Genomic DNA, 22827 nt, shown 5'->3' with positions numbered 1-22827 from the left:
AAAAATTGTAGTATGGTGTTACTTTAAGAGGTGATGGCATCATAACACTCCCTAAATAAATATTAGTATTTGCTTAGATAGATTAAATATTGCTTTAATCTTGTACTATGAGTAGTATTTAAAAGAAGAATATTTTTGTTGGATTGTCCACTTGCTTTTGTGTTTGGTTCTATAATATTGACTGACAAAATTAAGCTGTTGGGAAACAAAAATGTACTCCATTACCATTTCTTCCAAGGATATATGGATGTTGAGTGCAACTGGTAAAGATAAAAAAAATGAAAATTTTAGTTAACCCTGTTTGTTGTTAATTCCTTTACAAAGGGAAATAAATGAGAAATAAAAATATGCAGCTTGATCACCACCACCACCACCACCAGGTCTTATAAATGAAATTGAACAGAAGAAAATACTACTTCCCTAAACTAAAGTATACCTATCTTTGTGATCTCTTGTTGCAACAGCGATTCCGTTTCTTGCCAAAACTCGGTATATGATGGTGAAACTGTTGGCGTCTACCCCATCCATAGCTTCAGAACTTTATCTTTTCCACCTGATGCTACCTTCTCACCATCTGGACTCCAGTCTACTGCAAACACCTGCAATTCAAAAATGGGTTCGTCAAAGATTCAATTAGATGCATAAAATGTACCAAAACAACGAAGACAACACAGCTCACTTCATCTGCATGTCCTGGAAGATCTTGTTTCAGCTTCTGCGTATGAATATCCCAAACCTGTTTTTACAGGCTTCCGTGTCAATAATCATTGTACAACAGTAGACTATGTATCACAATTAGAGTCGATGTAGTATACACGTTTGCGCAATCATTGACTTGCAATCCAGCATGGCCACATTGGCACATTCCCTAACAAAACAAAATTATTTCAAAACACTTTCAGTTTTCAAAAGGGACATTTACCTTAAGAGTTGAGTCTTTGCTTCCACTCAAAAACAGTCTACTGTCAGCTGACCAGCTGCAAGAAGATTTCGGATTAGATCTACAAACTAGATGCATAAAATTCTATTAAAAATAATCCAAACCTTATTTGATAAACGGGCCCAACATGGCCACGGAAGGCAGCCACGAAACTTCCAGTTACTCCATTCCATAATTTGACCGACTTATCAAAGGAGGCATTCATTGCCCGTCAGGAGAAAAGTAAACATGATTTACAAGCTACAGGAGATCGAATAATAATAAGAGGTTAGCACTCAATGTCGATATATGGTAGTATCAATAATCAATAATCATTAATAAGGTTGAAAGCTCCGGACATATATTGAGAGGATCAACCAGATTATGCAAACTAGATGCATCAATGGTGTAAAGAGATTGAGAGATAGAGATGGAAGCCACGGGTACAATATTTTCTGTGCACAGCTTTGTTAGATCGAGCATGTTGATGAACACAAGTAATTGACAGAAAGGTAACACTAAACAAGAAGATGTTTGATTTTGGGGGGTTTGATTAAGTTTGAGAATGGATGTAGAAGTTTTCCTGCAGTCCGTAATTATATGCCAAGACCATGGCTACCAATCATTTCCCAAATCATCACTAGAGATTTTCTACTTGTATGTTCCCTTTTTTTTCTCTTTCTGATTGTCAGTTACGCTTGTTCTGAGTCTAATGATATGTCATCTATCCAATGCCAGTCCCTCATTCTCTGCATCTCATGTCTATGAAATCAAACATGCATTGGCTCTTCAGTAAACTTAGTAAAAGGAATATCAGCATTAGTTTGAAAGATATAAAGCATTTAATCCAGAATAAATCATTTTCAACTGAGTTTGGTTTTATTCAAAAAAACAGAGGTAATATTGAAATGACGCAAAACTGAGCACCTGTTGATGACCAGTCATACGATTTTTGGGGTGTTTGCTGGCAGCAGGTTCCCATAGAAACGTGGTAAAGTCATCTGAACCTGACACCAATCTTTCAGGAGCACCGCCCCTCATCTTATTATACCTTTCCAAAGCAACCTGGTAAAACAATTTCAGTAGCCTCGGATTTCAAATGCAGTACACAAAGTAAAGCCAATGCATATAATACAAGGAGATTCAACCTTTAAGTCCTTCCAAATAAAATCCAAAATGCAAAACCATAAATATCAGCACCAAGCTTCCGACAATGTAAAAGAAAATACATAGTAGTATATCTAAGGTCCACAACTGTATTGAATGGTTAAATCACTTTGATGAATTAACAAGAAGTATTGTAGACCAAAAGGAGAAGCATACATACTCTACAATAAGTAATTATGAAGGGAAAAAATAGATAAATCACACCACCTGCTTCATTTCCTCTGGAGATGAATACTGTTTACCAGTGTGATCATAGGCACCAGTTCGGAGAACATACTCAGTACTCAATGCCAATGAATTCACCCAATGCCCATGGCCCTACAAATGAGAAATATGGGAAACATGAGCGACTAGCCGACTAAGTATAAGAAAATTAAGACTACAATAAGTTGATAGTAGTCTAAAAGCCCATGGCTCGTTTGATGTTCACAGAAGCATATTAGTCACCACAAGAACTGTGGACATATGAACCATTTAACCCCAGTACATAAGACAACATAATCTACACAAGAACAACATGACAAGAAGCCCAAAGCATCGGATAAGTGTAGAAAATGAGAACTGAAGGGAAGGGATATGCTGCTTTGCAGATGTGCAATGGATGCACTTATAAAAATAGGATGGGAGGCAAATGAACAAAAGATTGTTGAGCCACAGAAAATAAATACCTTCAATTCCCGAATTAGCTTTCCTTGTGTAGTCTCCCATATTTTAATTGTGCAATCCTGAGATCTGAAAACGTAATATAGAAATCAAAATTTTTTTATCTTCTACAATTTTACTGTATAATAACGATTTACTTCGCCTAAAATTTACAATACCTCCTCCAACCCTACCAATTAAACTGCCTATCAGGATAAAAGTTACAGATAATTCACAATTGGAAGATAAAACAGCTTTGAAATTATAAAAGTTTGTTGAAATGAAACTACAGAAGAAAGCACAAATTATTGAGCCATTTTGAATTGTTCACTTGCAAAAAAATGCTCTTTATGCATGATCTTCCAATTGAGTGAATGCCATTCAATCACCACATAATTGTTACCTAGGTTACAATATAAAATATAGGCCAACAAGGTGCTTCCAAATTTCAAAGAAAATAACAGTTCAATCATATTAATTTACAATTTCCTGTTTAGAGGTGTAGATTCTCACTAAAGTGAAACATACCCAGTATATATGAATCCATCACTTCCCCATTTCACACATGTTATGGCCAGTGTATGTCCAGTAAGGCATATTATACATTTCTTCAAAGCAACATCCCAGATCCTTGCATCACCATCTTTACTTGCACTGACAAATCGGCGGCATGGAGCACTAAGATGCACTGGCTCCCATGAAATTCCAGTTATCCATTTCTTGTGCCCCGAGACATGATCCGTGCTATTCAAATTCATTGTAAATTCTTCCAAGTAAAACATGACATGACATGTGTTGGTGCCTAATGTCTTTTTGGTATAAACCAATGATATTAAATATCGGCTATGGCGCGCCGTGACGCCATTGCATGGCGGTTTTCAAGAAAAACACCATCGCCGCGAGCTGCCATGAAACTTTTTAATGGCGACTGCCATTTGCCGCCATGAATGAGGCGCCATGGCATGTAGGCGTCAATTTTTGATTGGGTGCCCCAATCCTCTATCCAATTAGCAAATAAGACGGCCCATTGTATTTACCCGGTTTTCTTCTTAGAAATTAGAATCAGATTACTCACCCCAAAAACCTAGATTCAAGCATAATTTATTGCGAATTCAAACAAAATTGCAGAATATTTAGGGTAGCAAGTTAATACAATTGCTTCTTCTTTTGAAATATAGTTAATATAGTTTTCCCAATGTCTCATGGAGAAGAAGCCACATCAATGGCAGCGGATGTCAATGGGCTAACCAGCTCGGGTTCGAGCCAACTCATTCGAGTTGTCGGGCTATTTGGGTGCGGGTTATTCGAACGTAAATTTTTCGGGTTATATATTTTTGGCCCTAACCCAACTCTTCGGGTTCGAGCTAACCCACGGGCTATTCGGGCAGTGATCTTATTTGTTTCTTTCTATCCAATTCGGTATTCTAACTTATAAAAAAACAAATTGTCGTAAAGTGAAGTATTATCAAAGTGATCAAGAGAAGGAAAATAATAGACTATTGAAAATTGAAACAAAATACATAAACATAACGCTCAATTAGTAGCACGTGTGAATCTGAATACAATTAAATGACAATTAAATGGAAATCATGCATTTCAAAAGAGTTAAATAATATTCTTAATTGTATACCGAAAAAATAAATTCTAAGAAGTTAAAAAAGATAGTATAGATAACAGTATGTCACAAAATAAATTCTATGAGTTTAATGTGATTAAAATGAAGACATATTATGATATTAATATACTCTATATTTCATATTACCCTAACTTTTAATTGAGAAAGAACACATAATTATCATATATAGTTCACATGCCATATATATTTCATATATGTAAGTATATAAACCCAAAATTTGATAATTTTTTTTTAAAATGCTCAACCCATGGCTAACCCGCAACCCACTGGGCAGCCCAATAACCCGCGACCCAAACGGCAGTGAAAGCCCGATTATGTATTTAGGTTACAATTTTCCGGCCTAATCCTATGATTTTACCGGCTATTTGGGTGATCCGGGTTTCTGGGCTGAGACATACTAAGCGAGGTAGAGCAGATTCTAGTAATGTTTCCGCTACTAGAATAGATCCGGGTGGAAGTATTGCATTCAAGTGGACAAGGCATCCACTAATAAGGTACAATGCATTTTTGCTACAAACAAATGAACGGTGGCATCACTAGGGGCAAAGAACACTTGATGGGGAAGAGCGGAAGGTTGTCGCATGCCCGAAGTGTCCGAAAAGTGTTCGTGAAGAACTTTGGAAATATTTTACCGACAAAAGAGTGCGAGGATCCTCTTAGATTCTTATGTCTAGTCATTCAGTGGACATATTGATCTTGTGGCTACCCATCAAGTGTTCTTCGCCCTAGTGATGCCACCATATTGATGTGGCTTTTCCCATGAGACATTGGGAAAATTGTATGAACTATATTTCAAAAGAGAGAAGCAATTATATTAACTCGTGCCCTAAATATTCTTCAATTTTGTTTGAATTTGCAATAAATTGACGCCATACATGCCATGGCGCCAGTCGCCATTAAAAGTTTCATGGTAGCTCGTGGCGATGGTGTTGTTCTTGAAACCCCATGCAATGGCGCCACGGCGCGCCATAGCCGATATATAATAACATTTAGAGATTCCAAAAATAATTATTGGTGATGTTAAAAGATGATAGATATTATATATCAATCAAATTAGGTGATGAAAAATAGGATGGGGAGGCACAATGTCAAGCATGCACGTATCTTTCAGCAAAAGTATAATGGTGTATCTTGACGTGCCACTACCTATCCCTTCTTAATATATACATAGACCTATATATCTAGTATACTATTTTCCTATTGAGCATCTACAAAGATAAAAAAAACAGATCACAATCAACACACTCTACAATACATTCGACTCTAAGATGGTTGACAGAATAGATTAAGGCAGGTTAAAAAAATATTCAGATCAACAAGGAAGAAATTCAATCAAGAAAAACACTAGTTGTTACACTTACCATAAGTGGATTTCCCAGTGATTTGCCGGTCTGTGGGTCCCAGCATATAAGTTCTCCAGCCTTGCTTCCACTTACTAGATGCTTACCATCTGGCGACCATGCAATACAAAGAACCCAGTTCTTGTGTCCTGAAGGGGAGATAAAGTACGGTGATCATTATATATCACTACATATTTATAGAAAATGCCAAATAGCTCAAGAAAATGAAATGGACATAATTGTGGCATTCTAACAATCTAACTTCATACATATAGTTATCTTTTATAATGTCACATATCCAAATAGCTTTATGCAGATATAATTATATACGTATAACCAAACAAAGTGCTGTAGATTTCTTTCTTGGATGTTTTCAAGAAACACAAACAATGGAGATAAACGTTTAAAAATCTGGGAATTATAGTAATGTCATTCAACCATCAGAAAAATGCTGCTCAGACATAAAAAGAAAGATTCTGACCTTTACATGTAAACAATGGTGTCTGCGTATTCAAATCCCACATACGAACAGTTGTATCACCTGATCCACTGGCCAGGTGGCGTCCATCAGGACTAAAGGCAACAGAAAGCACAGCTTCAGTGTGACCTACAATAAATCAACCAGAGTTGGACCAAAAATGCCGTCAAACTCAAACATCACTTTAAAGATAAATCCAAGAAAACTTCATCCCAATAAGAATTAAGAGGGCCAAATAAATCTAGCAGTCCGTAAACTGAACAGTTTTGAAATTATTTCATTGAACGAGAATAACATTATTTCAAAAGTCCGCCAAGAGTCAAGAAATGCTGTTTTGGCTTTGGCCAAGAAAAATTAGACGAAAATGTAATCAAGCCCGCCAAATATATCATATATGGTTGTATCAAACATAAAAATCAAGAAGAGGTAAATGTCTTTAAGCTAGCTTTGTCCTTTGGTAGAGGGGTTCCTTAACCAGTTAAACAACCCTAGGGAAGATGAGATTTAGAACAAGTGTTTATCCTTGAAATTATCTTTGTATTGCAAAATGAGACTACTTGGTTTGATTAATCTCCTATGCTATATAAGCTACTAATGTTAAGGTCAATGTGTTAACAATTATCATGACTAACCACTTATTCGTGTTTTACCTACAGAACAATCATGTATCAATAAAACCTAAATGTACATCAAAGCCAATACAGAATCAGTATGGAGGAATGTATTATCCATTTGTGAAACCTAGTCATGATATTGCAAACATTAGTTTTTTTAAGATACTCAAGAAGTGCTTTAGAAAATTCAATAGTTATAGGAAGGTGAAATAGAGTGAAGAATGAGCTAGGCAGTGATCAGGACTAATAATATCATTGACGATGCAGGTACGAAAGAAACAAAATGAACCCTTAATTGGGATGAGCATGTGAACGGAATAAAACACATTTCTTACCAGCAATAGTTGAAGAACATCGAGTCACTGGACGTATTCTAAATACAGCCTGGGGCTGGTATACTATTGTAATGACCTTCTCCACAGAAACTGCATCATTATTTACTCAAAATCTCAGCAATTTGAGTTTGTGTTCGGTATAGGAGTAAAAGAATGATCAAGAGCAATAAATTCATCAAAGGAATTAGCAAAATGCCTTTATTCTTCTGAAGGTACGATCCAAGCTCCACTGCAAGCTCATGGTTCGACACATAAAAAGCATAAGGCAACTTTTCCTCCTAAGATAACCAAACATATTCCTCGTTAAATAGGATCCTATCCACTACATGTAGTTCATTTCCAGATTTTTCATATAAATATTGTTCATAAAAAAAGGCAACCACCAGCACTATATGAGGCAAACAGATTCTCTCCTATGACCGCAATGGATTCCAAAAATATATCCGGAGTAATTGCGGAGAGATCATCCAAAAGAGAATCCTATGATTACTAATAAGAAGCCAAAAATAGATTTAGTTTGATGATGAATTTACATTGTTGAGGAGCTGGTTGACGAGCTGCTGGAGCTCCTTAGGACCTGCGGTTTCCGGCAGGAAAATTGGCGAGCCGAGCGCCGTGCCTTCCGCGTCGGTGAGCTGACATATGACGCGGTGGCTCTGCTCTCTCTCCTCCGCCCTACCTAATTCTGCTGTTTCAACTTCCATCTTCTCTTTTTCTTGCTTTCTCTTTGTATTTTAAAAAACAGGGTTTATGGGTATAACTTGGGGTAGAATTGTCATTCTGTGCAATTGATTTCTTCTTTAATTCAAATAGAGTCATTTTTCTGCGAATTGACCCATCGTACTCACCCAGCCCAGTATGTAGTTAAATGGGCTATTCTTCTATATTTGTACTCACCTTGGCCCATTGGGCTTTACTTCGCTTAGAAATCTATCCAAATCCCAATTGTCATTTTCAGCCTCTCAAGTGATGTAGTCGGGTGGGAATGCGGTTCGTCCATTCTTTATTATTATTTTCTTTTATGATTAAATAACTTTAAATTTAAAGGCGGCCGTTAGGAATCAAAAATAACAAACGGTTGCTATTCTTAACCAAATAGTCAGAGGGCTAATCCCGACTTTTGAGATGTCATTGCGATGAATATTCACCAAGTCTGTTGAAGGATACACTTAGTCTAAAATAAAATAGGGATAGTATTTTTTTTTAGTAAATGCATATCAACTAATTTTCTACTACTACATAATATTCTCATACTTTCTATTTAAAAAAACATAACTTTTTGGGTAAGATTCGACAAGTGGGACGAGAATCAAGACTGATTTTTGTGGATTTATGACTGATGCAAATTTATATTCTTGTTAAATAAGATGGCACTCTTCTTCTTTGTCCAAGAATTGAAATCTCGAACACAATTCCATACAGCCATATTCACAATTATTCTGTTAATTCTATTAAATATTTAATCTAATTGGCATGGCGGAGCCATTTGATCGGAATATTTACTTGTTTTTTTTAAGAGTATGTCTAATTTGATTGGAATTTTGGAAATTTTTAGTCAATGATTTAAAACTATGTCTAATTTTATCTTTTGTTCGATTGTTTTTTTTTTTTGTTAATTCCGCTCATGACCCAACTTTTACATTGTTTTTTTTAAAGTTCTGCTAATGACCTGACTATGTAATATCAGAACTATATTGTAATCTCATTAGTAATCGTTTCACATTCACCCTCATATACACACAGTTTATTTTAACTTATTTTACATTGTTTTACTATTATATTATCTGGCGAATCAAACATCACTTATTAATATTGTGTTGAAATGTGCGTTAGTGAAATAATTCATTTATATTTTATCAAGTAATATTATTAAATCAACATGATCACATAGAATGGAACCCGAGGAAAATAGACTTTCATGATCCATGTATATTTTATAATGTATTTGCTTCAAAACAATGTATATTTTATAATGTATTTGCTTCAAAACAATGTGGACCGCACACAATTGAGGTCAAGAAACGTGAAACTTTAAGTGCTATACTTTAAATTTAAACCATATTTGCATCTTTTATGGTCAAATTATGTGCCATTATTAAACATACCATCAATTGGAACAATTTTAAAAGTGGACACCAATTATTACGTCTGCACAATTTGACTTAAGAGGCATAAATCAAACTATTAATCGATGGCCCTGTAGACTACCAAGTCACAATCTTTGATGGCATGTTACTAAAAAGCAAAGCTAAGAGATCTACTTAGGATCACTATAACATATCCTTAACTTCATTTTATATTTTGTTTATATATCTTATTTAGTGATTTAAATTTTAAATTGAACTCGATTTACTAAGACATTGAAATTTTTACTAGACAAATAGTATTTATATGCATTATACTGATCCATTAATCTAAATTTTAATTGAATTCGATTATTCTATGAATAATGTAAGTGAATAGTGATCATGTAAAGTAGTACTTAAAAGTAATTGCGAAACTCATGTAGAATGTAAATGAAATATTTTTCAGTAATAGCTAGGATTAGCAGTTGTTTTCAAATCTAATAAAAAAAATTTGAATGATGTAAGGAAGGAATTACAAAGATCGGAAATAATGGGCCCTTCAGATCTAAGTGCGAAAAGTGGGAGTTTGTAATATATTATTGAACTATTATATTTTCTACAAGCATCCTTACACAATACTTGCCTCATCCATGATAATGAATTTACATAATCATGAATTTACTCAATGAGCACTCGAAGATGTTATTTTTTCCTAACATTTGTTAGGAGAAAAGGGGTTGAATAATCATTGTCCTTTGTCTCGTTGTATTGATGATATCAATAATTTTATATAAGATGTGTATTTATATTATCATATTATATTGTATTTTAACTGATCTAATTCAGCTTTTCAATTTAATCAATAATATTAAAATTATAACTTTGAAGATGAAAGCATCTTTAATTAAGATTGCATTAATTTAATTAAAAAACTCGACTCGGACACTTAGATTAGAAAACTTGCTGAGACTATAGGATTTCCAATTACATGGCTAAATAATAGTCCAATTCATTTATTAAGAAAAAGTTTATAACATGACAAATACTAAATTATTTGCCCCATTTTTAAATGACATGATTTTTATTAACAATATAAGTTTCTAAACGAATAAAACTTATATAAGGTGAAAATGACTTTTTTGAATCTTGATATTGCACTCATCCACTAAGTAAATAAGTCCACCGTTTAACGAATTAACAGCAAATAGTTATTCATTCTTGAACTAAGAATGATTTTTCATTTGAACATTCCCTGTTTATTAAGTAATTTTTTCATATTAAATACTCTCCATATGATTATGCTTCTTAATATTAATATACTGTACTAAAATAATATTCACGATCACAAATCATACAAAATCAACAATGCATATTAAGTTGTACTAGTCACTATGAGTTTCTATTTAATTTCTGTTAGGTTCCTAGATTATAAGAAAATTAATCACGCGTAATAAAGCCCAAAAGAAGGAACATAAAATAAAATTGAAACGAAATTACAATAATATATCGAAACAATAAAATCGTAAATGCAGCAATAAGCCGAGTCGATGAGGCCTCTGTCAGCAATACAAGATAATGTCTCGAGATCTCTCGGATCGCGTGTCCTCCCTAAAGATAAAACGGCTTTTTGTCTACGATGTAGTAGACGAGCTATCAAGAGCTGGTGAATTGGATTGGAGGGGAGGCAGATTTGACAAGAACAATGCAAAACAAGAGACTTATGATGCATAATGCTTTGCAAATTTTCGTAGTGTAAGAAATGCATGGAATGGATAGGGGTCAACACTCAACGCAGCTTGATGGTTGTCATCATAGTTGGGTTGTAACCGCCGGACGTCACAAGTCGTTCCGGACTGCAAAGGCTGATCCTCGGATGGACGTATCGGGACACGCTCGCGTCTAGGTTCGCTCACGACGTGGACTTCGTCATGTGTCAGCCACATTGGCTTCCGCATCTTGACGAAATGTCATTCTACTTGGCTCGCTGAATTGGAAGCATTGGTGGTCTAAAAGAACTAGACTAGCCTTAGGACAAGCCCAAACACCGAGCCCAAAGACTAATTGCCAACATCCAAGTCCACATGCATGGGCGCGAACGGTGGCGCGTGTGGGTTATACCACCCATCTTAGTCCACTATTATGTAATAACTCTTCTTATTAATAGTTTAATAAGGTTGTCACTTCCTATGTGGGATATTAACACTCTTTTTAACCCATTAGCTTTCTACTAGCTTATTTAATTAGATCGCATTTTTGTGCAACTTTAATTCATTATTTTTACTCATCGGAACCGAGAATCAAATTTGAGAAAATGAACATACTGGGTCATCTATTCCAACGTAAATCGACGCTCATAATTTAATTTCACAAAAATTAATATAATGTCATGTTTATTCTTGGTCAAAACCTGTGACCGGGCACACGATTCCAATAATTTTCTCTATATATTTAAATAAATTCTATCGTGCCTCCGTAATTAATATTGATATTTCGTTGTAGCGATATTAGTGGGGAGACTGTGTCGAAATTATTCTATCAATGAATTACATAATCCACAATTCTTCATATTTATCCTCACTACTCACTAGTATATAGTGTTCAACACTAACACAAGATAGTGTACAGTGATTGCGGACTCAAATTATTTAATTCATGTCGGTATGAACCCTATCTCTCAAGATGAATACCAGCCTTATCTATTACTCCATTTTGAAGTAATTAATATCCCTTGGTTAATAAGAAAAATACAGTATTAATATGTTTAATATATTTCTACATTAATGATGCATGATAGTTCAACTTCAACATATAGAAAGTCGTGTATAAATCGTTTTGTTATTTATTTAGGGATAAAAGATTGGTAATTAAAGTACTCCATGATTATTAAGTTCATTTTCTATGCTACATTTGTTTTTGTTATTCCTTTTTAGAATTTAATGTAGAATTAATGTTTAGTATTTGTCCTCGTAGAAAAGTTACATGCACGTCTCTTACAATTGAGAAGCTCTTCTAATTTTAAGAAGCTAAAAGTAAAGAGAAAATGATTAGAAGTCATCAGTGACAATAATCACAGCATACAAAAATAATGATGGCCCTTTATTTTTGTAATATATACATCGTGACATAATGATGGCCTTTTATTTTTCAAGCTGTATTTTTGTATAAAAAAATATTCTCGTAATAAAAATATATTATTATTTAAACTTCTTCCTACCATTTTGTAGAAATCTGATAACCGAGGCGGATATTTAATGGAGTATATTAATGTCGAAACTGAATCAATTCTTTTTACAATATGGATGATTCTCGCAATTATTAGAACTATTAAGTGTCAATTAAGTTATAACAGACATGAAAATTCAACCAAGACCATTATGCATCGATATTTTCATTAATATTACTCGTAATTGAACATATATTGACCAACCAACTTGGTTCACAATTATTAAAGAATTGTTTTAAAATAATAAACAAATGCTATACGAAATTTACATGAAATTATAGTAATTAAAATCGAAAAGGTGCATGAAGCATCTCCACAGCTGGCGAGATGGTCTACCGATATCATTATTCTGAAATGCAGTAAAAATTATTTTCAGTTGGAATACCAAAATTATAATCCAAAAACTGGCCCAGAGTAATAACATTGATATCTAAATGTATATTATGGAATAATAAATATGTGAATGAATGCAACTTGTATTTACTCGATTAAAACCCAATCACATATAAGTAAATTGATGAAGTATTTTTCATGATAATTAACTATAAATCATATATCCAAATTGGTGCTACTTCCTACCCACCCTCGATATTGTTGTTTTCGTGTAAAAGGTGAAATATTTATTTCACCAAAATATGACACGAATCTCATCATCTTTAGAAAAACTGGTAAAAGAGAAGAGGGTAAAGGGGACAATGTGACAACTTTAGTAGTAAATGTAAATGATTGTTGAAAAGAGGGTTTGGCCGTTTGAGAGGGTAAGTTGATGGACTAATTAAAAGGAAAGATTGGTAGATGATGGCAAGATAAGAAGCATTTGCTTGCCACATAAATCATTTTGTTTGCCATGTAAGTGGACTATAACTAAAGGACTCTCATTGAATATAATTTTCTGATTTCACTCACCTCCACTTAGGTCTTAATTTTAAATTAAATTAGTACCCCCTTGTCTCTTTAAAAATGAAATGTTTACTAAAATGGAAATAACTCTATTTCTACTTTTTTATATCTATTACTTTACTCTCACTTCATTAACTCACAAACAACTCTGCATAAAATCCATGCCGATTCTCAAATGTTTCATTTTAAGTGGATGAGAGGTATATAATATAATTCATCTCCTGACCAATTTCTCGTTCATTCACTTCAAATTTCAAATAAAATAGGACAATCTTGATGTTCTTTTTCTCATAATTCTAAGCTATCATGAATTGCGAAGTTATATGGAAATTGCAAGTCCGACAAACACATAAATTTGAAATATCATTTGTCCGTCACTAATATGGCATTTGGATCAATTTTTTTATTACTAGTATTTTACATGGTTTTTCAAATAAACCTCAAATAAATAACTAATAAGCATTAAATCTACAAATAAACATTAAATCTAAAACTTGACAACCTACCAAGATGTACCTTCTAAGTTCCGAGTCTTTATCTTTGGTTTCTTTCTTTTTGGTGAAATCAATTTAATTGCGCAGATAATGAGATTGATTTATGTTGGTTGTGATGTAGGCTCTAGTGTCATCGTGGAAAAAGGAAGATAGATGTCTTTTATTTTTTATATGGTACTGTTTTACTTTACTTCTGTAATTGAGGAATTTAAGAAATCAAGTATTTTTCCTCTTAATTAGTTTTGACGTTCTCTCTTGTACTAATTCACTATATCATGTATGGGACTTGATAAAATTGGCAAATCAATCATACAGAAAGACAAGATATCGATCTTTTTGAATGCAGGAATTTAGCTGTTGTAAACTCAATGTTCGATCCATTACAACCTTCATTAAAATTTACTAGAATTATAATCTACAAATGAAGTTTACAGTCCTTTAAAGATGAACATTGATTATCTTCTTTTAATATTAGAAATGGGTCACTCACCAAGTCGATGTGAGACAGAATATAGAGAATTTAACAGCCCCCTATATGGGGGCCCGGGAATGCTATCGGACTTCCATCACGTTGGTAGGCAAGAGAAGAGAAAAGAGATACACCATCTCGACTTGGACCCTCGATACCATATTAAAATGATCACGACCCCCTCGATACCATATTAGAAATGGGTCACTCACCCTTAAAAGGCCTTATAAGGGGGAAGATTATCCACACTTATATAGAAGAGAGCTAGGATCATCACCAAGTTATATTATGGCAGATGATGTCATTGGTTTTAAATCTCGAATTCCCTAAGATGTACTTACTACCTCCATTCCTTCATAATTGACTCTCTTCTTTTTACAGCTGATTTGGAAAAATCATACTAATAAATAGGTAAAGTGGAGAAAGAGTTTAAATAGGTAGTGGAGAAAGAGTAATGTGGAGAAAATTTTTTCTATATTATTCTCTCTTACTTTTTTCCTCCAATTTAACTACTCCTATTTATTAGTGTGACGCTAGAGGAGGCGGGAGTCAAATAAAATTATAATAAACTCCGCTTATTCTATAATGATGTGTCTAACGTTTATCGTTTAAATTAAATAGTTTGGTACAAAATTTTGAGTTATAACCGAAATGGGATATCGAGGTTCACTATATTATACAGATGTTGATTGAAATGAAAATATTGAAAAAAATGAAATTGTGACTAAACTGAAGCTCTTGTGCAGAACAAGTATTGCTTTTTCTTTTTTTCCGATTTAAGAAAAATTATGTTAGATAAGTTTAGTAAAAGAATAAGTAAAAGAATTACTCCCTCCGTTCCAAGATAAGTAATCTATTTCATTTTGGAATGTCCTATTATAAGACATCCAAAAGGTTTCCAAACCCTAAAAATCGACCTATTTTTTTCCAAAAATTAATTTTAGTAGCCCATTCTTATTCACTTTTCATTTAAATTTTAAATCATTTTTTTTTAATTTTTGTTTTTAATTCAAAAAATACCAAAATATATTATTTTATCCCAAAATGAAAAAAAGTTTTTAAATAAAAATGGAATCATAAACTTGCAAAAAAAAAACTACTTTAAAAACTAAAAACAAAAAAAGAAACCAAACTAGTCTTAAAATTCCCCCCCGGCAAATTTTTGATCATATTCTTAGTCCTCCGTCGCTTCGATCGGTTTTTTCAAGAGTTTTTGGGGCTGTATCCATACTCAACCCCCCGATTCCAACTCCTCGTTTCCCGCCCATGGGAGCGAGGGAGGACGCCTGGGGGCCACCACCCACCGCCCCCTTTCCCTTTTTGGCCGGGCTTTGGCGCCGGTCCCAAAGGGACGCCTAAAAGAAAGTGTGGAAAACCCCCGGGCCCCGTTTCAAGAGAGGGCCCCCGTGTTCGCGGCCGGTGTTCTTCGCCCGCCGGCCGAGGACCCAACCGGTACCCCTTAATTTCCCCTTGTCCTTCAAGATCATCCAAACTTTGACCCCTTGGGGCCCCAACCGCCGGGGACTCGGACAACACAGGGCATCCTCCGTTGGTACCCGGAAGAGCATGTAAATAAATCAAAAAATCAGACTATTTAGAAAATTTTTTAGACAAAATCTATTCGCTAAATTTTCAGATCATGCTCATAACTTGAATCAATCATGCTTTAAGAATATTGAAAACCTAAAAACATGCTTACCTTATAGAATAATACCTAATTAATTCTCCAAAGAATTGAAGATGGCTAGCGACTTCCAATGTAGCTTTAAGTACTAGACCACAAATCTTCCGTTCCCGAATCAGATTTGATGATCGCTAGTACGATCTTACTAGAATACTAGACTTAAATGCCAGCCACGTGCTAATCCTTTTCGAATAGGACTCAAATTCGAATCTCCTACACCGGAGAGATCTAAATTTTTCTAAAATCGGGTGAATACGAGATATTGTATTTTCTCGCTCTCCTTTATTCTCCTATTTATATTAAGTTCTCGGCCAGACAAAGGATCTACTAAGGTTGATACGCCTACCCAATTTACTTTTTTTACTAATTAAATTTTGAACTACAATTTAATATAGTTATAATTGGAATATTACGAAAGTAAAATTATACTACGAAGTAATATTCAACTCTCCCCATCCAACTAAAATTATAAGTAATCCGGCTCGCTTATCTTTCATTTCCGTGTTTAAGATTGTAATGTCCATTAATTAATTAATGTCTCGCTATGGACTTAATTAATTAACTTCTTATTAATTCCAAGAATGGACTTTAAAGATGAAACACTCATTTATTATTCATAGAGTAACTATACTCCAATCCAAATAACAGTGCTCCGAATAATAAAAACTTAGTTTTCATATCTCTCTGGTGACATTATCAATCATTCACTCGTGCACGATTCAATATAATAAAGAATCCCAAGACCGCTGGGGATATCGATCACCACCGCCCAATATATCGATAACTGGGCTACGAAACCCGCACGATTTTGGATAAGTCAAAGCAATGTGCCAATCAATACCATCAGACGCCAATGCTAACCTACATTGATTAAGAAATAAATATTTATCAAGACCATTTTCAAAAGTAGATAACCCAAGGCAAGTCTTGTTTAGATCCGTTCAGTTGCTATACCACACCAATGTCATCTTATTGATGACTTGCAACCAATTAATTTTTGACAGCATATTATACACCAAGATATTTATAACGCTGAGGTCATAAATAATTGGGTAGATTATGTCATCCTTGTACGTATCAGTGTGAAAACAGATTAAATCATTATTTAATGTTTTCACATGCTTGCAATTTAATAAACATGTTCCCATTGAGTAATTTAGAAACAGTGCATCTTGTTATATTATTGGCAACAGGCCAATAAAAAGATTTAATAGAGCCTTCCTAGATCTGTCATAAATTAAGATGGGTGGTCAACAATTCTTTTTCTTTCAGTTCCAATTATCGCTGAACTGACATGGATGTCGAAACTAATCTGTTACTACTATTATTTCAATTATAGAAGTATTCATTTTCTAACAGACTTATCATTTTATAAATATTAGTCATTTCTTCACATAGAACTAAATACTCATTATATTCCTTATTTCCATCCCTATACAATTATACATACTACTCCTGAACATTTTAAGTGTCTCGTCTCGTGCATATTTTGCTAGCGATAAAGTTCGAATTACACCCCTGAACGCGGCCTGCTTTAAAAATTCAGGCAAAGATGAATTATTAGAGATTGTTACCATTTTTCACGTTGGAAAGTGATCTAGGTTTATCATTAATTAGCTGCGTATCATTAATTTATTGAAATTAATAGATGGATATAATGGATTTAATTTTAGTAATACAACGCGTCCTGCAATAAAATTGCAATTGACATAAGAAAATCAATCATACTATACGGTATATGTTATGTGATTCAAATTTGCTTTTTAGAATTAAATAGTATTCCTTCTTTCCTGAGTAAGAGTCATATATTATTATTTGGTAATGACACGAAATGTACAAAAAGTGGGTTGAATAAGTTAGTAGAATATGAGTCTCACTTTTATATTACTAGTATCACCACCCGTGCTATGCACGGGACAAAATAATTTCAAGAAATGAAGATAAAAATAAAAAATACTGTAGTACGTAAATAATTTTAAATATTTTACACTAAAAAATATCCGCCGATTAAAGTATTCTAACTAAAATAAGTATTGATACAATTATAAACAATATAAACATTTTTACCAATATCAAAAATTAATATTCAGCATACGATTTTATACAATTTAATAATTTTAATATCTAATATGGGTGTAGTAATATACTCCCTCCGTCCCCTATTAGGAGTCACTCTTTGACCGGGCACGGGTTTTAAGAAATGTAAAGAAAAGTTGGTTGAAAAAGTTAGTGGAATGTGAGACCCATTTTTTTTTATATTGATTTAATAATAAAATGTGAGTGAATTGAGTTAGTGGAATGTGGGACCTACTTACTATTTATGGTAAAAATGAAGTATGACTCTTAATTGGGGACGGACCGAAATGGAAAAGTGTGACTGTTAATGGGGGACGGAGGGAGTAACACAAAACATATGAAAAAAGAAGAAAATGGTGGATCAAGAACTACTCAATATACAAATAAAAACAATACCGTAAAAGACCAAAGGCAAAAAATAATATTCTTCTCACATATAAAAACTTCATAATCTCTTTTAAACAAAACATAGATATTCACATATGCAAACAAAAACATAGAAAAACAAACCAACATTTCATAAAATTTGGAAAACTTCTTTGTAAACAACATTAATAGTAGAATCATTTCTACTATCAACATCATCTCCACAAACTAAAATTTTCAGACCTTCACGGCTTGTGACTCTAGATATAGCAACATAAAGCTGTCAATGACTGAATACTGGTTTTTTCAAAAATAATCCAACATGAGAAAGAGAGACCTTGACTCTTATTAATGGTCATCGCATATGACACAGCCAAAGTAAATTGTCGTCGTTGGAATTTGAATGATATCCTTTTATCTAAGTATAATTAATAATGTGAATTATAGAATGCAAATAAGTTTGTCTAAATTAAGTAATCATATGTCTAGTTACATAAATATGAGAAGTAATGCAGTAAAAGCAGTCTTGACTTAAAACCCTGTTAATTATATGGATTATAGATCATAATAAAAACTGATTTTAGTGATAATCAGAACCTCAATCACAACTTCCAGCCTTTCATTTTGTGATAGAACTATAACATTAATCTATATAACAGATTTATATGAATAGAAGACCAACATACATTAGATAATCTAAAATAATGCATTAGTTAGTGAATATAACATTTGCAATAGAATAAAGTTCAATCAACCATTTGAGTGATGTTCTCAATGATTAAGTTAAGACTGATAATTATTTCACTTAAGTATGTGAAAATTAAGATATTAACCCTTATAATTTAACCATTTGAATGATAAAGGCATTAGACAAGTTTGCAATACAATCTCATCAAAAAAGTCTTGAACAGAACCGAAGATGCAAAGCCTTAACATTATCATCAGAAAGAGAAAGTAATGAAGGAACAAAACCATCAACCAAAACAGCAAAAACTAAGATGAGCAGTCTAAAATGATATGTCAACTAAACAACCAAAAGGCAAAACATAGAAACTCCAAAGATTTTTCTCAATCTGATCACCACAAGAAAACCTTCTTTCAATTACTGATTGGAGCAACATCAGCATTATCCACCACTTACACTTTCTTCTTATTCTTTCCTTGATCAGCAGAAATATCAACACAAGTATTAAAATCAGAATCCAAACAACGCTTGACACTGCTTTCAACAATCCACTCACTACCATGATCCTTGGTTACAACAGATAGATCGGGTGTAAGATATCCTTTCTGAGTAACCTAAAATAAAAGTTAAATTTCAGTTAGACAAAAAGTAAGAAAAACAGATACTCTAATTTGGTGAAAAAGTAAAATTACCTCCGAAATGTCTGATCCAAATAGTATATCGGACATCTTCACATCATAATTAAATATTTGTGAGCCAATGTTGACAGGAACATGCTTCTCAACAATTTCTGGAATACTACAAAGTTTGTTCACAGTATAAGGATAATTACGATAATACTCCTTGCTATTCCTGACTTGAACTTTGAATAACAGATTTTGCCCAACAATTTTATCTTCAACTTCCTTAGGAATACAATTCATGGTAGATCTCTACAAAAACAACAATAAATTAAAAACAGCCAACTATAAAACTGAAAATGAATGATAATAGATATACCTCAAATTTACGTCCAATCATATCAGTAACCTTTTTACCCAAAAGCTGAACAACTTCTCTATCCCACAAGAGAAGGGAAACATTGCATGTGTCATCAACAATGTTGACAACAAATCTAAACCTGCATAAGAGATAAAGATAAAGAACTTTAATCATTAATTAATATGAGAACATGCTTTAGATTAACTTATACATACTCTTAAAGATAAAGTCTATTACCTTTTCAGTGCATAAGAGAAAGTCTTCAAACAGAAGTCACGATGAAACTTAGTGTCATCCAAGCATCTAACCTTCTTTACACAAGTCTTGCTAAGTAGAACCATTATCCATAATGGCATTCAATTGATTCAACTTTCCCGAACACCCAATAAGACCCATCCTGTTCAATATTAACAGTAAGAAACTATTCCAATATTAAAACAGAAAGTATAATTAATAGTGTAATTACTGAAACTCTACAATAATATATTGAAAATCAGATTTCAATACCTCTAGACAAACTACATCTTCAATAGACTTCACTTCCAAATCATCAAACTTACTACTCAACCTTTGTGCAGATTGTTCCAATGAAACATGCTGAGTAAAAGTATGATCACCTTGCAATACAAATAAGATTTATTTTATACATTCTAAGCCATAAGTATAAATGCAAAAAAAAAAAAAATGTAAAAAATATGACTAAATAGACAACAAATAAGTAATTATACCTCTTCCTGAAATCCTTAACTTCAATTAGATCTTCATTAATAAGTACCTTGGATGCTTGATAATGAGTAGAAACACCTACCTCACCTAACAAATAAAAGTTAAACCATATAAACAACAAAAATATAGAATTGAGAAACAGAAAGAAAGGTTACAAAAATATTACCTCGGAATAAGTTAGGCTTGCAAAACTGAACTATAACAATAGGGATTGTTCCTTCACTTCTTTTTAAATTGAGACAAATATGAATCAACATTTGACTCCCATATTGTACACACAATTTATTATGCCTGCTTGATAAGGCTAATTTCATGCATCGGTTATATGTGAAAAGCACTATATTTTGCTGGGTCTAACACAGTTTCTAAGCCAGGTGTGTGACAGAATCGCTAGATGCAGGAGATGCTGGAGGGAACGGACTAGCGAAAGAATGAAGGAGAAGTGAGCAGAATTTAAGGAAAAGAAGGCTAGAAGAAGGGAGTCAATAGCTGAGGGCAACAAAGTCTATCTATACCTCGCTGGGCCCACTTCAATGCCTATAAATAGAGGAGCATGCAACACACAAGAGATACAACTTTTTCACTCTTAGCTCTCACACACACACACACTTGGGAAATGGGAGTTCTGGGGTAGTGTAGGTTTCAAGGGGTCAAATCTTCAGAGAAATTCCGTCGTAACACCGTCCGCGTGAAGGCGAAGATACAATCTATTTACTTTCGGTTCTTTTGCACTCTATTTCGTTCGAACTTCACTTTTGGAAGTCGATTGGGTTGTTGATGTTACTGATTATCTATGCATTTCTTAGTTTTCGTTATATTTGTGTTATTTCGTGCTTTGATCTACGTTGATCCTGCTGTTAAGAGTTTTTATTTCGGCGAGTTGCATGTTAATCTCTGTTTCTGTCACTTTGGTGGTCGATCTGGGGAATTTGGCTGTAGATCTGCGGTGTTGTTGTTGATCAGAGGTTGTTGGTTGAATCTGAAGTTATGAAATGTTTTTTTTTGTTGGAGTTTATGTCGGATGCTTGGATCCGGAGTGGATTTAGCATCCGAGGTTGGATTTGAACAGGGGAAGTCGAGTTATGCATGGATTTTGAGTTTTCTGTTTACTTTCTGTTTTACTTCGTCTAGCATCCGTAGATCTGTTTAGTTCTTAATTGTTCATCATTTAATCGTTAAAATCCAGTCTGCTCTGTTTCCGATTATGCTCGTACCTGTTTCTTCTGAGTTTTTATGCAAATTGGTTGAAGAAGATGATGTCGCTGTTAGTTAGTACCTTAGTTAGTTGTTTTTCCAGCTTTTCGTTCGTACTCTGCCTTTTCAGTTATGGTCCCTACCGTCGGTTTATTTCTCAGATCTAGGTAATTTAAAATAGTCTCTCAAATCTAGTGATTGTTTCGATTCTAGTTTACGTGCATGCTTTTGTTGTTTCGCCTAGATCTAGCTGTTAGCGTAGCAGTTTAAATTCCAAGTTTAGTTTGATTTCCTCAACCCAAAAAAATGCGTGGTAGCAACCAACCCAAAAACAATTCTCAAATCCCTGAGCATGATTATTACGCATCCATCTCTGTGGGATCGATCCCTACTTCCTTGTGCTAGGTTTTTGTATAAGTGGTTGAGGGTTTTTGAATAAGTGCTCTGTGTGTCTGACGACCAGGATTTCCCAACGACCAGTGAGTTCCTAGACCGTGTGATCTAGCGGATTTGCTGGACCTAGGAAACCTGTTATTTCTTTCTGTGCACACAGTGACCCACACTACGTATCTTCACTGCTCAAACGCATTCTTGAGTTACTTTCTGAACTGCTTGATATAACTTAAAGATGACATATCCACATTTTAAATACAAACTTACTGCTCATCAGAAATTTCTACTTCAATAAGTCTATATTTAGACTTGTTCACCACGCTTCCTGGTTCAGTAATGACTCCAATTACATTTGTAAAATAAAATATTAAAAATGGCAAACATTACGTGCATACTAAAGTAGTTATTACAGTTTATCATAGATAAAGTTTACCAAAAA

At 33.8% G+C, this 22827-nt stretch overlaps 1 pseudogene; it reads right to left on the bottom strand.

The window, feature by feature from the left end:
• Positions 1 to 268: 268 nt before the first annotated feature.
• On the bottom strand, positions 269 to 7835 carry LOC125187223 (annotated as a pseudogene).
• Positions 7836 to 22827: the final 14992 nt, after the last annotated feature.

Source organism: Salvia hispanica, chromosome 5, assembly GCF_023119035.1.
Source record: "Salvia hispanica cultivar TCC Black 2014 chromosome 5, UniMelb_Shisp_WGS_1.0, whole genome shotgun sequence".
Taxonomy (NCBI): Eukaryota; Viridiplantae; Streptophyta; class Magnoliopsida; order Lamiales; family Lamiaceae; genus Salvia; species Salvia hispanica.
This window is presented reverse-complemented; position numbering and strand designations above follow the sequence as displayed.